Here is a 22,377-nt window from a genome sequence, read left to right on the forward strand (position 1 = left end):
TATCCACTTGGTTATGGAATAGATCCTTATATATTCCATTAAAAATGATTTAATGGTGATGCCTGGGTGGCTCAGTTAGTTAAACATCCAACTCTTGGTTTTGGCTCAGGTCATGATCTCATGGTTCTTATAAAATCGGTTCTCTCTCTCTCTCTCTCTCTCTCAAAATAAGTAAACATTTTTAAAAAATTATTTAATGATTTATTTATCTTCAGTCATCACTGGAGGTTTGGAGTGTGTGTGTGTATGTGTGTGTGTGTGTGTGGTTTTGACCCATTTATTTTATCTATATTCCCACTTTCTTGAGGGTTTTTGTCATTAATGGATGCTGAATTTTTTCAAGGACTTTTTCTGTATCGAGATACTCATGTGATTTTCGCCCTTCATTTTTATTGATGTGGTGTATAACACTGATTGATTTATGGATGTTGACCATCTTGGCATCCCTGGCATGAATCACACTCAACGTGGCATATGATCCTTTTAATGTATTGTTGAATTCAGTTTGCTAATATTTCATTGAGAATTTTTGTGTCTGTATACATCAGTGATATTAGTCTATAATTTTTTTGTGCGGTGTCTGTCCAATTTTGGTATCTGGGTAATGCTGTCTTCTGAAATGAGTTTGGAAATGTTCCCACCTCTTTGATTTTTTTGGAAGGGTTTAAGAAAGATTGGTATTAATTCTTTATATCTTTGGTAGAATTCACCAGTGAAGCCATCTGGTATGGGTTTTTGTTTGTTGGGAGGTTTTTGACTACTGATTCAGTCTCCTTAAAAATTAGTCTGTTCAGACTTATTTCTTCATTATTCAGTCTTGGTAGGCTGTATATTTCTGCAAATTTATCTATATCTTATATGTTGTTCAGGTTGTTGGCTTTTAATAGTATTCTCTTTGACCCTTTGTATTTCTGTGGTATCTATTATAACATCTCTTTCATTTTTGATTTTAGTTATTTGAGTTCACTTTTTTTTCTTGGTGAAGCTAGCTGAAGTTTTATCTATTTTGTTTATTTAGGGAAAAAAACACCTTTTAGTTTCATTGATCTTTTCTATCGTTTGTTTAGTGTCTATTTCATTTAGTTCTGCTTTGATCTTTTTTATTTCCTTCCTTCTGACTCTGACCTTAGTTTGTTCTTCTTTTTCTAGTTCCTTTAGGTATAAAGTTTGAGATTTTTCTTGTTTCTTTTTTTTTAAGTTTATTTATTTTGAGAGAGAGCACATGTGTGCATGTGTGAGTGGTGGGGAGGCCCAGAGAGAGAGAGAGAGAATCACAAGCAGACTCTGCTCTCAGGGTGCAGAGCCCGACATGGGGCTTGCTCTCATGAGAACCAAGAGATCATGATGTGGACTGAAATCGAGAGTTAGAAGCTTAACCAACTGAGCCACCCAGGGGCCCCTTTCTTGTTTCTTAATGTAGGTGTTTATTGCTATGAACTTCCTTCCATTTACTTTGTCTGATGGTAAAATAGTGTATCAAAGAGACATTTATTGATAGAGCCAAGCCATGTCTTTTTATCTGACTCTGAGACTTCTCTGTCAGTTAACCACACTGAATATTGAGAACAATTATAAAGGATTCTGCATCCAATTCCTATGAGGTAGGGAGGAGGGGTTGTCCACTTGAATAAGCAATTATTGGACACCAACTAGGTATTCTACAACTCAACTCTGTTCTGGCACTGTTTACCCAAATATAGCATCAGGTTCCACAGTTTAAAGGTTCAGTTTCACAAGACTGCCCAGCCCTCCTTCAAATGATAATCTCAAGTCTGTATTGTCACCTTTGCTTCCGACCAGCCAACTGTAAATAAGGTTCCAGTGACTCCCTCCTCAGGTTCAAATGATTTGCTACAGGAGCTTAGAGGACTCAGGAAAATAGTGTACTTACTAGATTACCAGTTTTTTATAAAAGGATATAACTCGGGAACAGCAAGATGAAAAAGATACGTGGGGAAAGGACTTACAGCTTCCATTTCCTCTCTGATGTACCACTCTCCCTGCATCTCTGCATGATGGCATACCCAAAAGCACTCTGAATATTGTCCTTTTGGGATTTTATGAAAGCTTCATTATATAGGCATCACTGATTAAATCATTAGCCTTTGACAATTTTTTCAACCTCCAGTCCTCTCCCTCCCCTCCCTAGAAGTCAGCCAGGGTGGGGATGGGGGGCGGGGGTAAGACTGAACTTTTGCAACCTTTATTCATCTTGGTTCCCCTGGCAACAAGCCCCCCTTTCCAGTTGCTTTCCAAAAGTTACCTCATAATCCCAGTTGTAGAAATGAGGTTGTTATGAATAACAATACACCCATTTCATCTCTATGGCTCCGAATCCACTTCAGGAAATGAGGACAAGAGACATTATAATAAAAGATGTTGCTATTGCTCAGGAAGTTTCATGGGTTTTGAGAGCTGTGAGAAAGGAACCACAGATGAACACCAAATATATATTTCTTATAACCCACGCTATCAAAAATGAATACTCGGAGATCTTTAAAATGGTAGGGGAGTAATATAACCATTTCACTGATTAGTATATTAAGCATTATAATTACATTTCCTTGTTCAAAATCATTATTTTTTAAAGATATTTTTGTATGTTTATTTATTTATTTTTAATTTTTTTTAATGTTTATTTATTTTTGAGACAGAGAGAGAGCATGAACGGGGGAGGGCCAGAGAGAGAGGGAGACACAGAATCCGAAACAGGCTCCAGGCTCTGAGCCATCAGCCCAGAGCCCGACGTGGGGCTTGAACTCACTGACCACGAGATCGTGACCTGAGCCAAAGTCGGCCGCTTAACCGACTAAGCCCCCCAGGCGCCCCTGTATGTTTATTTTTGAGAGAGAGAGCGTGCATGTAAGTGTAGCATGAGCAGGGGTGGGGCAGAATCGCAAGCAGGCTCTGCGCTATCCGCGCAGAGCCCAACACAGAGCTTGATGTTGCAAGAACCTTGAGATCATGACATGAGCCAAAATCAAGAGTTGGATGCTTTACCGACTGAGGCACCCCCAAATCACTATTGATGCAGATGCTATTTTACTAAAAATAAAAATGTCTTAAATCTTAAATATCACTTTATACCTAAGATGACTTTTCTCAACTTTCCATTAACGTGACAGAAGATAAAAAGTTACTGAGGCAAAACATTTTGAAAAAGATAAAAACAACCTTTACTCACGGTCTGGGAAAGGTTTTCCAGTAACTGGATGGACACTGCCTAGACCGAGAAACCACTTGAAGACATCATATACTTTTCCCTTCAAGTGTGAATAGTACCTAAGAGGAGGACGGCTGAGCAAGGTTGAGGTTCACAGCCACTACCCATCCTTAGTACAGAGAGGCAGGGAATTTTGCCAACTGTAAATGTAAACTGCTGTTCATTTACTGACATAGACTTTACTTTCAGTGATACCTAGAAACATTACTGCCTTAGACTTTACTACCTTCTAAGTACCTGTAGCCCTCAAACCCTCAGAAAATTCAGTTCCCAGTAAAGCAGTATGAATAAAGAAGGACTGTGGATGGCAATGTCTTGGGGAGTTTGGTAGGCAGGGAAGAATAAAAAAGACCTCCCCGACCTGGAATTGAACCTGAGTGAAATTTGCTAAGAAGGTAAATCATAAGTGTCTCACCACACATTCAAAAAAAATTTTTTTGAAATGGTAACTGTGGTGATGAAAAATATGTTAGCTTGATTTTGATGATTATATACGTATATCAAAACAGCAAGTTGTATACCTTAATATATACAACTTTTGTCAATTATACCTCACTAAAGCTGAGGGAAAAGAGAAGTTGGGGGAAAAGTGGTCATAGAAACTGCACTGTAGGCAAAGACAGTGCTTGTGAGCAAATCTTGGAAAGCATAAAATTTTCATATATTGATGAGGAAAAGAAAAAGTAATGACAGGCAGAATAATCCAAAATAAATTCTCATCCTAGAAGACAGTGAACCAGACAATAGCGTAAGATCCCAAGTCACTATAGTCAACCCTGCTAAAAGCTAGAAATTGTTCTAGAAACTACATACATTAATTTACCTTCCACTTCTATGAGAGAAGGGGTCTTCTACTAGCAGTCAATTAGACAGAGACATCTACAGGAATCCATGCCCCCTTTAATAGACTAAACCAGACTCATTAAGAGGATTGAGCATTCCTTTTTCAAGGATGAACATATAGAAAAATATACAAGCAAATAACCCTGATACTACTACTACTATTACAAATGCAAACAGACTGACTTATGAAAGAAATTCTTCAGTACAAGAGAAGAAAGGAATTAACTTTAAAATATTTCTTGAAAATGATTTTACTTATAGGAAACTAAATTACTTTTAAAATCTCTAGAACTGAAACAAATAATCTAACTCAAAATATTTAATTCAGATATCCTGATAAACTTAGTGATCTATTAAGGATAAAAAATTACCTTATTAAAATCCAGGCCCCAAAATAGATAAGTTACTTAGGGACCAGAAAAAATATAAGAAACCTAAAGCAAATTCCAGGCTGGCTTTAAAATTAAGTGTATGCAACATCAAACACAAGAGACAATGGATTTTTGTTTTCTTGTTGTTTTTTTTCCTTTTTTGCAAAGTGATAGGCTTGGGAGCAAGTGACAACTGAAATATTCATTTTCTGATACACAAGTGTTTATAAATTACAGCACTGATGTAGAAACTCTCAAAAGTTTAACACATAATTCAGGGGATCAAGAATTAAAATTGAGAAGTAAAAAATGGAAATTTTTGAATAAATGTTCTTATAGTGAGCCTTGATATGAATGAATCTAATAAATTTATGTACACATGTTAACATAATTTGGCACAAGTGTAATGTCACTTGAAAAAAATATGTAATTCTAAAATGATAATCTATACCTCTTACCCATATTATATCCATATTAAATTACTTTAAGTGTAGGGATGTTATAAAAAGCACAGTAAATTTCTGGTTTTATATAGGAGGGTGGTTAAATTTGTTAAATTTGAAGCTAAAAATATATAATATAGACCCTTTTTTTTAATGCTTATTCATTTTTGAGAGACAGAGTATGAGCAGGGGAGGGGCAGAAAGAGAGGGAGACACAGAAACTGAAACAGGCTCCAGGCTCTGAGCTGTCAGCACAGAACCTGATGTGGGGCTCAAACCCATAAACCATGAGATCATGACCTGAGCTGAAATCAGATGCTCAACTGACTGAGCCATCCAGTTGCCCCATCTAACCAAGACCTTTCATAAAGTATATAAAATGGACATTGGTGGAAGATGGCAGAGGAGGAGGATCCTAAGCTAAACTCATTCCATGGATACAATTAGATAACACATGTCGATGTAAATAACAGAAAACAACCCAAGCATCATTGGTTGGCAGAACACTCTCCACAGCTAAATGTAGGGAAGAGGCCACATCAAAGAGGATAGGAGGGGGAGAGACTTGCTTGGGAGACAAACAGACCTACAGAACTGTCCACAGGAGGCAGGGATGTGGTAGGCACAGACAGGGGAGAGGACCAGACCGCCACCACAGCACCCCCAAGCAAGGGGGGCCCAAATTGGGAGGATGAATCCCCGTAACATTTGGCTTTGAAAACCAGAGGAGCCTAACAATCAGTGGGGTTTAACACCTAGAGCTTTACTCAGCTCTAGGAGAACTTGAAGGATGGAGTCCCTGCCTTTAAAGAGACAACACAAGAAACAGCTCCACTGATATACAGCATAGAAATAGCAGTTTGAAAAATCACCTGGGGTATATGGGAAGGAGATTCATTTACTAGTCTCAGAGCATGTGCTGGAGGGGCAAGAATCTTTGGAAGACTTCTCCAAGAACAAAAGAACTTGGGTAGCATTTTCTTCCCCCCACCCCCAGCCAGATACATAGATACCTGCAGGAACCAGCACATTACCAACTCTCCATTTAGCTTGCTAACAGTATTCCACACCCCTGCACTCTTCTGTGGATTCGAACCCTCCAACCGGGCAGGTTTCAGCAGGAATTTTCCCAAGTGGCTGCAGGTCAGCTCCCACAACAGACCAGCGTGGACCTTGCTGGAACCATGTGTCCCACTCCCTGTTCCCCTGCAAACTTGCCACCTCCAATTTGCCCTTGGCAGGAGTTTATCCAAAGTGGTGTCACAAGCCTGGCAGTGTACAAACAGCCCTGACAGGAGCCAGCCGGCTCCAAAAGTGACTCTTGCCCTGGGTAGAAGGGAAAATAACCACACATATCAGTCCAGCTGCAGCTCCAGCAATGGGCTTGGGGCAGACATATTGTCTGACTGCAGGCCCCACCGACCAACAATAGCTTCTTAGGGAATAATACAGGGAAAATACCCTGCAGTCCAATGCTGTTGCCTCTCTGGCCAATGCCTGGTCTGACTCAAGCCCAATGCAGCTCCAGGCTGGCCCACTAACAATACAGAGACCAAACCTTGCCTACAACAGGCAAAGAGCCATTGCAGATGACTAGACTGAAGGCAAAAGCAGCTCAGCCATAACAGCGGGGTATATGCAACACAATGGGAGACACCCCTGAAGCACCAGGTTCTGGTGAATAGAAGATACTGCACTACAGGACACTACAAGATCCTCCTCTTCATAAGGCCACTACTTTCAAGAGCAGGAATATAGCTGACTTTCTTAACGCATAGATACAGACACAGAGAGTTAGACAAAATGAGGAGACAAAGTAATATATCACAAATGAAAGAAGAGGACAAAATCACCGCAAGAAAGCCAAATGAAATAGAGATAAGAAATATGGCTGTTAAAGAATTTAAAGTAATGGTTATAAAAATACTTACTGGACTTGAGAAAAGAGTGGAGGACCTCAGTAAGACCCTCAACCAAGAGATAGAAAACATAAAAAAAAAAGAAATAAAAAAAAACTATAAGTGAAATTAAAAATACACTAGATGGAATTAATAGCAGACTAGAGGAAGCAGAAAAATGGATCAGCCACCTGGAGGACACAGTAATGGAAAGTAATCAAGCTGAACAAGAGAGAGAAAAATAATGAAAAATGAAAATAGGGAACTCAGCGACACCATCAAACATAATAACATTCACATTATAGAGATACCAGGAAGAAAAGAGAGGGCAAAGGGAGCAGAAAATTTGTTTGAAGAAATAATAGCTGAAAATCCCCAAGTCATGGGGAATGAAACAGAAATCCAGATCCAGGAGGCACAGAAAACCCCAAACCCAAAAAGGTCCACAACAAGATACGTAGTAATTAAAAAGGCAAAAAACAGTGATAAAGAATTTTAAAAACAGTGAGAGAAAACAAAAACAGTTACATACAAGGCAAACTCCATAAGGCTATCAGCTGAATTTTCAGCGGAAACTTTCCAGGCCACAAGGAAGAGGCATTATATATTCAAACTGCTGAAGGGAAAAATCCTACAGCCAAGAGTACTTTATCCATCACTGCCATCATTCACAATAGAATCAAGAATAAAGAGCTTCCGCAAACAAAAGTTAAAGGAATTCGTGACCAACCGCAAAACTGACTATATAAGAAATGTGAAAAGCGACTCATGAGTGAAAATGAAAGACTATAAGAAAGAGTAAGAAAGGTGGGAAGCATAAAGCAGTAAAGTTAAGTATATCTGTAAAAATCAGTGAAGGCATTAGCAAAATAAAAGGATGTAAAGTATGAAACTATACACTGAAAAAATGGAAAGGAGGATATGTAAAGGATGGGTTCAAACTTAAGCAACCACCAACTTAATATAGACTGCTATATGCATAAGATGCATAGAAACCTAATGGTAACTACAAATCAAAAACTGCTATTAGATATGTAAAAAAGAGAAAGGAATCTAAATTTATCACTAAAGAAAGCCATTAAACCATGAAAGAAAGCAAGAGAAGAAAGAAATAGAGAAAAACTACAAAAACAACCATAAAACAAGTAACAAAATAGCAGTAAGTACATACCTATCCATAATTACTTTGAATGTAAATGGACTAAATGCTCCCATCAAAAGACACTGGGTGACAGAATGGATAAAAAGCAAGACCCAACTATATGCTTGCTGCCTACAAGAGACTCATTGCAGACCTAAAGTCACAAGCAGATTGAAAGTGAAGGGATGGAAAATCATTTATCATACAAATGGAAGTGAAAAGAAAGCTGGGGTAGCAATATTTATATCAGACAAAATAGACTTTAAAACAAAGACTGTAACAAGAGACAAAGAAGCACACTATGTAATCATAAAGATAATTCAACAAGAAGATATAAAATTGTAAATATTTATGCACCCAATATGAAAGCACCCAAATACATATGGCAGCTAATACCAAACATAAAGGAAATAATCAACAATAATACAATAATAGTAGGGGACTTTGACAGCCCACTACATCAATGGATAGATCATCCACATAGAAAATCAACAAGGAAACAGTGGCTTTGAATGACACATTGGACCACATGGATGTAACAGATATACTTAGAACATTCCAACCTAAAACAGCAGAATACACATTCTTCTCAAGTGCATGTGAAATATTCTCCAGAACACATCCCATATCAGGCCACAAAACAAATCTCAACAAGGTGAAAAAGATCAAAGTCCTATCATGCATCTTTTCCAATCACAATGCTATTAAACTAGAAATCAACCATAAGAAAAAATATGGAAAAATATAAATACATGGAGGTTAAATAGCATGCTACTAACCAATGAATGGGTCAGTGAAGAAATCAAAGAAGAAAGCAAAATATACATAGAAAGAAATGAAAATGAAAACACAACAGTCCAAAATCTTTGGAATGCAGCAAAAGCAGTTCCAAGAAGGAAATTTACTGCAATGCAAGCCTACCTCAAGAAGCAAGAAAAATCTCAAGTAACCTAACATTTCATCCAGAGTAGCTAGAAAAGAAGAAACACAAAACCTAAAACCAGTAGAAGAAATAAATAATAAGGATTAGAAAAGAAATAAACTAAATAGAAATGTTAAAAAAAGTAGAACAAATCAATATAACCAGGACTTGGTTCATGGAAAAAAAAATTGATAAAGACTTAGTCAAACTCAGAAAAAAAGGAGGACTCTAAACGAACTCAGAAATGCAAGAGGAGAAATGGCAATCAACACAACAGAAATACAAAGAATTGTAAGAGATTATTATGAAAAATTATATACCAACAAATTGGACAACCTAGAAGAAAAGGATAAATTCCTAGAAACATATAACCTTTCAAAACAGAATCAACAAAAAATAGAAAATGTGAACTGATTACCAGTAATGAAATTGAATCTGTCAAAAAACTCCCCCCAAATAAAAGTCCAAGACCAGATAGCTTCAAAGGTATATTCTACCAAACATGTAAAGAAGAGTTAATACCTATTCTTCTTAAACTATTCAAAAAAAATAGCAGAAGGAAGGAAAGTTTCCAAATTCATTCTGAGGCCCACCTTACCCTGATACTAAAACTAGGAAATATGATGAAAAACCTGGAAATGTCTTATGATATTGCAGAAGGGGTCAAAACAATCAAGGAATTGAGAATATTAGAATAGATTTACTATGTAAGACTTGAGTACTCATGACATGATTAAGATTCCTGGGTGAGGCAAGAGGACATCCCATAGGAATGCACTTCTGAGTTGGCACCAACATGTTTAAGAAGCTTGGTTGATGGTAGCTGCACTCTGCAGGCTCTGATGACAGTGGAGGTTGTCGCTATCAAAGTGGGCTCTTTAATGTCAATGGCTATGAGGCCAAGGCATAGCACTAAATCATCAGAGGCATAGTAGATATAATTGCCAGTTTGCCATCCAGTTGCCTTGACCTTCAGGGATCTGTGGTAATAGCTAATAGGTCATGGAGTTCTTAGAAACAAACTAGACAGGCAGATACGTATGAGAAAGGAAGAGAAAAAAAAAAGATGATGGGGAAGATTGTTCATCAGCTGCTGAAATGGGAAAATGTGGCTTCTCACTCAATTTCCCGACCTAAGTCAGTTCTCAAAATCAGAACTCATTGATCAGATCACATGGTTCCCTTGTGGAAGAAGCCTGCAGTGCCACAGGGAATTTATACAGTAAATATGTCCTTGGTTATTCTCCAAAGGGACCTGCAATCATTCCCTGGGTAACTGACACTGAGGAATTGGAAAATCCAAACATTTCCAGGTATGTTAGGTATAAGGTCTGAGCTGACAGTGATGCCATGGGATCTGAAATGCCACCATGGTTCTCTGGCTAAATGGGACCTTATGGAGGCCAGGTGGAGTTTGGCTCAAGTTCATTTCACAGTGTATCCAAGTATCTGTGGTCCTAACATGTTATTATTTCCTTGGTTCATGTGTACATTATTGAGAGAGAAATATTTAGCAGCTGGTGTTATGGTCTGTGGAATAAGAGCCACTACATCATCAAGAGCCAAGTAGAAACCCCAGAAATCACACTTCTAGCTGGAGGAAAATTATAAATCATAATTAATACTATATTATGGGAAGAATTGCTGAGATCAATACCACTATCAAAGACAGAGGATGTAGGAGGATGCTTCAAATAATATTTCTGTTTAATTCAACTATATGTATCCTGCAAAAAATGAAATGGATCTTGGCAGATGTATATATTATTATAAATTTATCCAAGTGGCAGCCCCAATCACAGCTGCTACATTTTACCACCTGCCATAGTGGCTGCTATTGGGGCTACCACCTGGTTGACTGGCAATAAATTAGCACAAACTTTGGCACATGTTGTAGGGCTACTGATCTTGCAGATAATTTTTTTTCCAATTCCTTTCACTAAGAAGGATCAACTTTGGTTTTTATTCTCATGGTAAAAACAGAAGTTCACGTTTACTCCCTAGCCCAGGGATAGGCTAACTGTCCTGTTCCCTGTCATGGTGGAGAATTCAGGTATCTTGATCATCTTGACAAGCCATAGAACATAACACTAGACTAGTACACTGATGGCATGGTGAGTAGGAAGTCGAAAGTCCACCAGATATGCTAGTAAGACATGTTATATCAAGAGCATGGAGAGAAGTCTCATGAAGACTAAAGAGACTGCAACAGTTTTGGACGCCCAGTGGTCTGTGACATGCCACAATATTCCTTCTTTTTTAAAATTTTTTTTTCAACGTTTATTTATTTTTGGGACAGAGAGAGACAGAGCATGAACGGGGGAGGGGCAGAGAGAGAGGGAGACACAGAATCGGAAACAGGCTCCGAGCCATCAGCCCAGAGCCTGACGCGGGGCTCGAACTCACGGACCGCGAGATCGTGACCTGGCTGAAGTCGGACGCTTAACCGACTGCGCCACCCAGGCGCCCCCACAATATTCCTTCTAAGACCGAGGGCAAATTTTCATGTTGCACCTGACAGTCCTTCAATAGAGGTACAGTGTTTGATCGGTCTCTTCTGATTTTGGAGGTAGCATACACTGAAGTTGAAAATACCGCTCTGAAAAAAAAAGAAAAAAGAGAAAGAAAATACTGCCCTGACCCATGTATCTTGTGACTTGAAAGCTATCCATTTTGGATGAGGAAAAGAGGAAGAGAGGATTCTGCAGAAGATCCACCCTGAGGTGCATAGCCACATGGGTCTTATGACTCAGCAGATTTGATAGATGTAGATATATCTGTGAAGAGAAAGTTTGCTGCACAAATTCTCTGATAAGTTTCTGGGATTTAGTGGTAGATCATGCCTTTTCTTTAAGAGAAATAGTCTCAATTTTAACAAAAATTCCTCTGTGATATTGGACCTTACTAGAAACTGATAACCTGACCATGGGATGCTAAATGACTATATCACTGGAGTTCCCTTTCCTTTCCAGAGCTGGATATTCTCAGATCCATCATTTCATACAGTTGGGCAGGTGTAGAAACAGCCTTTGGATTTCAGCCTGAGCATACCCAGAATGTACTAGTAAATCACACAAACAGGTGGCCCAGACATCCATGCACAGTAACTTCTATCTCAGTTTAAGTCTTTGGCCTTGAGGTGTATTCCCAACAATCAACTAACACAGAAGAAAGGAATCTAAGCTGATGCAAAGATGGACTGGTGAGATATGCTAATGCTAAACTGAAGAGGATTGATGTCAGTCCTTATGTTAGTGGACCAGTAAGCAAGTAAAAGGGTGTTAACATAGTAGTGGTAATCAACCCTATTTACCAGGACAGGCTACAGTTGCTACTTAAAGACGGTACAGAGGGATGTTGTCTACAACCCACTGAATTTATGAGCTTATGCCCACAATAATTGTAAATCGATAACTGCAGTAACTGTGGTTAGAAAAAATGTTTTGATATCTATTTCTGTGTAAAATTTAGTGTCTTAAAACCAAAACAAGATGTTATTTTGTTTATGAATTTATATGGGCAGAGATCAGTAGGGACATCTTATCTCTGCCATATGAATTTTCTGGGGTCTCAATTGGGATGACTTTAATATATAGGGATTAGAACAATTGGGGACTACCCATGCATCTCTCCCTGTGTTCTTTTGGGTTCTTATGTGATTCAAAGCCTCTGAATGTCATCTCTCTAGATGTTGGATGGCTTATACGGTGACTCAGAGCTCCAGGAGTAAGTGTTTCAAGAGATCAAAGCAAAAGAGGCAACAGCTTTTATGACCCAGCCTTGGAAGTCATACATTATCACTTCTGCCACATTCTATTGGTCACGCAGGAGCAGTCATAATGTAATGCATGTGGGCACTACACCAGGGCCTAAATAGTGGGAAATGTGGGTCATTGGGGGTCTATATTGTAAGATGGCTGTAACATAAAGAAAATAAAATGAAGCGATTACACTTAAGGAGTAAAGTTTTGAGCTTCCCTGCCAAGCAAGCCACTCAGAGATAGCCAACTGTGAAACAAAGGTAAAATGAGTGGTGGAGGAGAAAAGTGATAGATCTCTATCAGTTATGGCTTTGGAACTAGTTGTAGCAGTAGTACTTTCGCTAGTTTCACTAACCCTCTTACCTTAAATAGTTATGGTGCTTGAATCTGGAAACCATCTTAATAGACTCTGATTGATTAGCCTTCTGCTTTCTTTTTTGGGGAAGAAAGAAAAGGTGCTCTAATTAAGATCATCTTCTCTAATCACAATAAAGTACAACTAAAAATCAATTATTATTATAAAAATCCATATAGAAAACAATACATACGATTTCTCACAGTCTCACTCTGTGCATGCGTAATTTAGAAATTGGCCAAGAACGTGAAAAAATATGCAGATTTGGGGGGCTTTTTTCCCCTGCGATTTCTTCCTCTCTAATATCCTGCCCCCCTTCAATGACAGCCAGGTCAAATTTGTGTTTCCTCTGCCCAGTTAGACTTCCACTGTCTGTACTCTATTTCTCTTTGCCGGGATTGAAAAATACCTTCAGGCAAAAAACAGGGGAAAATACACTATTTATTTTTTTCATATGCTTTTTTTCTCTTGAAAACTGTAGGCCTGGATTGGTTCTGCCCAAGGCCTGCAGACAGTTGCTTTGTATATGTTAATAAGTATTTATAGTTCTTTAAGGATAACAGTAAATCTGATACTGGTTAATACATCACGACTTTCCAAAACACTTTGCATGTATTGCTTTAGATATGCTATCCTCAAACACAAAAATATAGTTGTATTACAGGTTTTGTTAAATTTATAAGATGGTATAAGTGTTAACATTTTGTTTCTTACTTTTCACAGTCAACATTATATATAGTAAAATCTAGTTTCTTTCTATGTACAAGTAACTGGTTTGTTTCTTTTATTAATGTACATCATTCTATTATCATATATGCACTAGATGTTATCAGCTAATTTCATTAGCATGCAATACCTAAATTACTTTAATTCTTTACAAGAACAAAGAATGCTCTGGTCAACATGCTTAATATTTATCTCTTCATTTTTCTCATTATTAATGAGATTAGGGTAACTTAATATAGTTACTAATCATTTAAATTTTTACTTCTGGGGGCGCCTTCGGTGGCTGAGTCGATTGAGCATCTGACTTCCGCTCAGGTCGTAATCTCGTGGTTTGTGAGTTCGAGCCCCGCCTCGGGCTCTGTGCTGACAGCTCGGAGCCTGGAGCCTGCTTTGGATTCTGTGTCTCCTTCTCTCTCTGCCCATCCCCCACTTGTGCTCTGTCTCTGTCTCTCAAAAATAAATAAATAAACGTAAAAAATTTAAAAAAATTAAATTTTTACCTGTTATTTTTTCCTTTTTTTTTTCTTTGCTAGGTTCTATGGAAGTCATTAGATCTGCTATGTACTAAGTTTTATTATCTATTCATTGTATGTAATCCCTGGTACCACTTTAATCTCAATCTTGAGACTGAAATGGAATCTGTGGCATACAACTCAGATCCTTGTTCAGAACTGGAGTGCCTATTTTCCCTCTGATGAAAAGTGATACTTGTAGACAGCCCATAATAATCATTCCTAATTAGGAACTGCCTTGGTAGAGAAAACTGTCTCACCCAAATTTACACTCCCTTCCTAGAAACTGGTGAATGCAGGGATGACCAGCATCCAGGGACTGGTCAGTGTAGGCATGTTTGGGCTCAGCCTCTCTCCAGTGTTAGAGAAAAAGCTTTCTCTGATACTGCAACATGGCACTATATCTCCCTCTAACCCAATCTTGCTTTCTTCAACTTCTCTCCCTTTCACAGGGTTGACCTCAAGAACAGTCCATATAAATTTGCTCAGTAATGTCTTTCTTATGGTTTTCTTCCCAGTGATACAACCTGTGAGTGACATTGATTTATAGAAATTCTTACTTATGTTGCCCAATTCTCATATTCATCAAATTATGTTGGCTTTTCTCTTGAGATTTGAGCTTTTATATCTTGGTTTGGTAAACATATTCTGTGGTTAGCTTGATTGTTTCACTTTCATATGGAAGTCTTTCATTCATTTGGGGTTATTTTATTTATTGATTTATTTGTTTATTTGTTTTTGTAATGGTATGTGCTAGAAGTCCAATTTTATTTTTCTCTAAATTGCAAATTAAATCTCTAGTTTCATTTACAAAAGTATCCATCATTTCTTCAAGGTTATGTAATCTATCCTGTATCACATAACCTGTGATCTGTTTAAATCCTTGTTTTTGTATTCCTTCATTCAATCAGTCTGTCCCTGCACTAGTACCACACTGATAATTTTATCATTTGGTGCTGGAATCTGTCTTACTATCTAATAGTATGAGTTTTCTATTTTATACATTTTTTAAAATTTTTTTTTAATGTTTATTTTTGAGACAGAGAGAGACAGAGAGAGACAGAGCATGAATGGGGGAGGGGCAGAGAGAGAGGGAGACACAGAATCGGAAACAGGCTCCAGGCTCTGAGCCATCAGCCCAGAGCCCGATGGAGGGCTCGAACACACGGACCGCGAGATCGTGACCTGAGCTGAGGTCGGATGCTTAACCGACTGAGCCACCCAGGCGCCCGTATCTTATACTTTTTGAAAACTGCTTTAGCAACTCACAGAAAGTTACCTTTCTGTATAAATTTTGGAATAAATTTGTCAAGTTTCTCCCCAAACTTAGCTGTGGTGTTGAATTGAATGGTGATGGATTTATAGATTTATTTGATGACAATTAAAATCTCTAAAGTTTTATTCATTGTATTCATGAGTATATCTCTCTATTCAGATCTACTTTGATGTCCTTTAATAGATTTTTTTTTAAATATCTATAAACCTCTCAGGCAATCTTTGCTAGATTATTTCCTAGGCAATTGATAGTTTTCATTGTTATCACAAATGGCATCTATTTTCCATTTCATTTTCTAGTTACTTATTTTCCAGTGAAGAGAACTTGTTGAATATATGTGAAGGATGATTTACTGAGCTGACAGATAAGATTGAAGAACTCTTTCAAAAAGCATTAGCAGGGAATAAGGAGATGGAATGAATGGAAAAAAGTCAAAAGAAATGGAGACTAATAATAGAAAAAGCAATACCCATCTAGAAGGACAGAGAAAATACACATATAGAGAAAATATTTGAAGAAAAACATACTGATAATTTGTGTAATTAATGAAAACTGGGGGCACCTGAGTGGCTCAGTCCGTTGGGTGTCCGACTTCCACTCAGGTCATGATACCCTGGTTTTTGAGTTTGGGCACCACATCGGGCTCTGTGCTGACAGCTGGGAGCCTGGAGCCTGCTTTGGATTCTGTGTCTCCATCTCTCTCTGACCCTCCCATGCTCATGCTCTGTCTCTCTCTGTCTCAAAAATAAATAAACATTGAAAAAAAGAAAAAAAAAGGTAACTGTGAGACTTCCATTTAAAGAGGTACACAAAGAACTGAGTAGGAGAGCTAAATGGAGAAAAAACTCTCATTTGGATATATTATAGTGACTTTTAGGATTATTAAAAGCAAAGGAAACTGCTGAAAATTTTCAAAAGGAAACTAAAACTTGTCTTTCAGAGAGAAATTAAAATCCAGTACCTTTAGTCTTGACAATACTGAATACAAGAAAGTTTACAAGGAAAAGGATTTGAATCTGATATTATATTCAATTAAGCTATCATTTCAATGTTAGAGAAGAATGAAGATGTCAGAGAGTGAGTCTAGCAACATGAAGAATATCTTCAAAAGAATTCTTGGGGCTTCTGGGTGGCTCAGTTGGTTGAGTGGCTGACTCTTGATTCTAGCTCAGGTTAACCCAGTTGTGGGATTAAACCCCATGTTGTCCTCCTTGTTGAGCATGGAGCCTAATTGGGATTCTCTCTGTCTCTCTTTTCCTCTGCCCCTCTCTCCCACTCACGCATTCTCTTTTTCTCTCTCTAAAATGAAAAAAATCAAATAAAAAATTAAAAAATAAAATAATTCTGAAAATTCTTAGAGGTTTAACTTTCGAAAGGAAGGAATAGATCTCGTAGCAAAAAAATGGTATAAAAGGGAAGAACATGTAAAAAATAAGTAGAATTTATTGATATCTGAAAAAAGTAATGCTTTTTTCATTTATATAAGCACAAAAATCTAAACCCAAACTTGTTAGGGGAAGTGAGGAAGATGGGAGAGGGAATTGTATTGACATTTTTTTTTCCTATTCAGGGGGAAACATAATTTTTCATAAAGTTATAGACATTGATAAGGAGAAAAAAACAAAATATTAATCTGTTTTATTCCCCCTGCTTAGTGCATTGCCCAGGGCACAATTTATGATAAAACATGTTTGTTAAAAGAATCTTAATGAATTAATGACCATCAAAATAATAAAAATATAATGCATATTGTTAGTTCATGAGAAACACCTAATTAAAATCAGGGAAATGGGAGACATACGATAACATTAATTGCAGTAGGTAGAAAACATCTTCTAATACAATAGTAACAAATTAATTTATGGTAAAACTTATTAATCAAAATAGGTAAAACAACAGTGAAAAGACAATGACTCTCAGATTGTACTAAAAATAAGAATTAGCAATGTTGTCTAAGAGATACTCAATTAGAAAAAAACACCTAAACACACACAATAAGCAGAAAAATTGATAATGAATCATGGAAAACATATATCTAAAAAACCTCAAGTAGGGGCTCCTGGGTTGCTTCGTTGGTTGGGTGTCAGACTTCGGCTCAGGTCATAATCTCATGGTTCATGAGTTCGAGCCCGCGTCAGGCTCTGTGCTGAAGCTCAGAGCCTGGAGCCTGCTTTGAATTCTGTGTCTCCCTCTCTCTCTACACCTCCCCCAACTCATGCCCTCTCTCTCTCTCTCCCTGTCTCAAATAAATAAATGAATAAATAAATACCAAGTAAAAATTTTAATATGAGAAAAAGAGCAAATGTGAAAATAAAAATTATCATCAAAAAGAGATATGAAATATGTATGAAAAAAAGTAAGCTGGGAAGATTGTAATCATCAATATCAAGCTGAGAGTACAGCCTCTAAGTAGAAAAAGGGATAACATATCATATGGAAAGACATAGTTAATGAACACACATGGAAAACTATAAAGGTAGAGATGAATTCAATGGCATTACTGTTAGGTGTAATAGATATGTCTAGAACATCATGACAAATGAACATAGAATACATATTTTCAAGCACATATGAAATATTTACCAATGATGATGATGAACTTGGCCTCAAAAGAGGTTTCAAAAAATTTCAAATAATTAGCAACATAGCATCTATATTCTATAACTACAATGCAATAATACAATTAGAAATCAAACTAGAATATTTAGGAAAAATTCTTATCTCTAAAAACTAACATATTACCATTTACCCTTTGGTTTAAAGCAGAGATTATATGCTAAAATTTGAAATTATTACATTATAATGACAATAAAAGCACTGTGTTGAAATCTGTTTGCTGCTGAAATGTAGAGGAAAATGTACCAAATTGTGATTATTACCAGAATATAAGAAAGATGGAAAACAAATTAACTAAAATCCGAATAAGCTAGGAAAAAAAACCCAGCAAACTAAATTCAAAAACAAAAGTAAAAGAGAGGAAAGGGATGCCTGGGTAGCTCAGTTGGTTAAAGGTCAGACTTTTGTTCAGGTCATGATCTCATGGCTTGTGAGTTTAAACCCCGCAAAGGGCTTTGTGGTGACAACTCAGAGCCTGGAGCCTGCTTCAGATTCTGTGTCTCCCTCTCTCTCTCTGTCCCTCCCCCACTAACACTCTGTCTCTCTTTTCTTCAAGAATAAATAAACATTAAAAAATTTTTTTAATAAATAAAAAAAAGAAAAAGAGAGGAGCACAAAAATAACGATAAAGTTATGATAAAAGAGACAATTAAAAATAAGGCTATGTGAAAACACCAAGAAACAAACTTCTAGTCATATCAATTAAATAAATGCAAGGACTGTTCAGCTTGGACAGTTATTAACACAATTAATAAGCACCAAGTTAAATGATCAAAAAATTAATCTTTCAGTTTGGGGTGAAAAAGCACTCAATATGATTTTCTACACAGTTAAGATAAAAATTCTTAGCAAACGAGGAAAGAGAAAGACAACTTAAAAAAAACACAACAAAAAAGGGTACTTATAATATATCTAAAGAAATCATCACATTTAATAGAGACATTTTAGTTTTGTTTCCTTTCAGGTGGGTATCAAGACAAGGACGCTTGCTCTCACTACTGTAGTTCACACAGACCTGAGATCCTGCACAAGACATTAAAACTAGAAAAATAATATGAGATATAGAGAATAGAAATAAAAGGTAAATTTGCCATGATATGAATACTTTCATGGAATGCCCAAGATAATTTATAAACAAATTATTACAATTAATATTAAAATATAGTTAAAGACTGAAGAAATAATACATATCCATGTGACCATTATCCCAGAAATGAAAAATGCTTTTTGTCAAATTTGTTCCAATTTTTTAAATAAAATTAATCCTTTCAAATTTTCCTTTTTTAAATAAAAAGGATGTACTTACAAGAAAATTCATTGCAGCATTGTATGCTAGAACAAACAATATGAAACAGTTTCCTTTACATTAAATATTTAAGGCTAAAAGAGCAATAATTGCCTAATGTCTCTGTCTGCTCTACAAAAACTTTCAACTAACTCAATCCAGACTTTTCCCAAAATTCTTCTAGCGTAACACATACTACTTCTTTCTCACAATCACCATGTATTCAGGGGGGCATATGCATTTCTAATATTAAGAGTTTTTAAGAAGGATTTTTATCTTAAAGCCAGAAGGAATTGATTTATTTAAAAAAGACTACTTAGTGTGCTTGAGATGCTGTTTTCCCTCCCCCACAATACCTTGTGCTCTTCCTTGGCCTGGCAGAATGTCTCCTGAAAAGAAGGGTAGCTCCCACAAAGAAGGGTGGTCAGAAGAAGGGCTGTTCTGCCATCAAGGGGGTAGTGACCAGAGAATACACCATCAACATCATAAGCATATCCATGGAGTGGATTTCAAGAAGCATGCCCTCAGACACCCAAAGAGATCTGGGAATTTGCCATGAAGGTGGGATCTTCATATGTGTGCATTGACACCAGGCTCAACAGAGCTGTCTGGGCCCAAGGAATAAGGAATGTTCCATACTGTATCTATGTGCGGTTGTCCAGAAATTGTAACGAGGATGAAGACCCACCAAACAAGCTCTATATTTTAGTTACCTATGTACCTGTCACCACTTTCAAAAATCTACAGTTAATGTGGATGAGGACTAACCACTGATTGTCAAATAAAGGTATAAAACTGAAAAAAAAAAGACTACTTAAAAGGTATATTGAATGGATATTAGTGAATATATATATATATATATATATATATATATATATCTTATTTGAAAAAATCTTTACTCTTTAAAATCAAAAAAATGAAAAAAAATTAATCTTTAAAAGATCAAAATTGCAAAATATAAAAATTCCACAGCTGTACCATTGGCCAGGAGTTTTTAGATCTTCTTCTTCAATAAATTTCAAATATTTTAAATACATTTCTAAACAAAATCTCAAGTCACTTGAAGTCTTTCAAGAATGTAACTGGCCATTCTAAAAGAATATGTAAATAAGAGAAAATGGAAAGTCTAAATCAGTGCTGTTCAATAGAAATATAATGCTAACCATAAATGTGAACCACACATAGGGGTTTTAAAATTTTTCAGTAGTCATTTAAAAAAATTAGAATAGGGGCGCCTGGGTGGCGCAGTCGGTTAAGCGTCCGACTTCAGCCAGGTCCACGATCTCGCGGTCGGTGAGTTCGAGCCCCGCGTCAGGCTCTGGGCTGATGGCTCAGAGCCTGGAGCCTGTTTCCGATTCTGTGTCTCCCTCTCTCTCTGCCCCTCCTCCGTTCATGCTCTGTCTCTCTCTGTCCCAAAAATAAACAAACGTTGAAAAAAAATTTTTTAAAAAATAAAATTTAGGGGGTAAAAGAAGATGAATGTCCCAATGAATGAATGGATTAAAAATTGTACCACTTAGATACTGATGGACTCTATCACATCTTTCCAGCAGATTTTCTTTTTTTTTTTTTAAAGTCTATTTATTTATTTTGAGAGAGAGAGAGAAAGAGAGAAAGCATGTGCACCAGCAGGGGAGAGGCAGAAAGAGTGGGACAGAGAATCCCAAGCAAGCCCCACACTATCAGGGCAGAGCCCAACATGCAGCTCCCGATCTCAGGAACCATGAGATCATGCCCTGAGTGGAAATCAAGAGTCAGATGCTTAACCAATGGAGGCACCCAGCCTACCTTTCTAGCAGATTTTCATTGTGAATCCTTCCTAAAATGGGTGAAATCTATGTCAAAATCCAGTAAGATGAGACTCAACAAGAGCTTTTGTGGTATTTATGTTCAATTTGGATGACAACTCCTGTAGACACTATGGATTAGAGGAAGGGACACCAGATTATTCTACTGTGTTTAAAAAAGCAATTACTTATGCCTCTCCTCAGTTTCTTTCATCTGGTACTTCATCTTAACTGAAGGTTTTTCTGATTCTTTGTTCCTATAAATTTGAATCCTTCAACGTGAGGCTAAAATACAATCTTCACATTTGGTTTGTGAGTTTGGAAGAAACATCTCTGTGTCTGAGAATAGGGAAGGGGAAGAACTGGGGGGAAAGGGCTCAAGTTTTGGAATAGTAGCTGTGGAGACCAGCACTGGGAGGTACCAGATTTTGTTAAAAAGATTGCCAGGCTCTGCTCAGAGCTAAAAGGTATTATGTATGTGTAAGAAGAAACAGAAGAAGGAAATCATCAACTGAACACAAGCCTCAAAATTTAAACAGTAAAACGAAGTCCCCAGGTAGTGTAGAACAGGAAGTGATAGAACCTCATAGGTCTTGTAGTTTCCTTTATGTTTGCTCAGGCTATAATATTAATTGATTTCAGAAATTTAATAAAATACTTTTCTTAATAAAAGTTTATCAAGGAAGAGTTCCCCTCAAGAGTAATATTTAGCCAAAATCATACACAAATAATGAATCCTGCTTTGTTTCTTTAGCTCTCAATCTAGCATTGCCATGTCTGTTGTTTGCTTCTTAGGGCAGTGATCTTTGATACTGAAATTTAGTCTAAAACGAGACAGTCATTTTTATTCAGTAACCACATAAATAGTGCCACAATGTGGACAGTGAGGCATCCTGGGTCCACACCTCAAACTCTAGTGTGACACTGTAACTTTCTACACTTCCTGCTGCATCAGAGTAAATTTTTAACCAGAATGGCCCAGGCAACTGAAATGATCAGAAGAGTGCGTTTAGAAAATTATTTGTGACCAGGAAACACCCTCTAGGTTTTCCTTTTGTGTTGCAGTTGCAACAGATAGGACAATGGATATAGCATGGATATCTTGAGAATACTTATATTTGCCACCATAGCAGTGGGTGAAATTATAGGCATGAGTAGTGCTCAAGATGTACTAAGTTTCCAGGTTGCATGCATACCTTTTATCTATCGCCTTAAACT

General features: G+C 37.1%; 1 pseudogene; it reads left to right on the forward strand.

Moving 5' to 3' along the window:
- The window catches only part of LOC109497282, a 35,347-nt pseudogene extending 15,201 nt beyond the window's left edge, over positions 1-20,146 (forward strand).
- The last annotated feature ends 2,231 nt before the right edge of the window (positions 20,147-22,377 follow it).

This window comes from Felis catus, chromosome A2 (assembly GCF_018350175.1).
Source record: "Felis catus isolate Fca126 chromosome A2, F.catus_Fca126_mat1.0, whole genome shotgun sequence".
Taxonomy (NCBI): Eukaryota; Metazoa; Chordata; class Mammalia; order Carnivora; family Felidae; genus Felis; species Felis catus.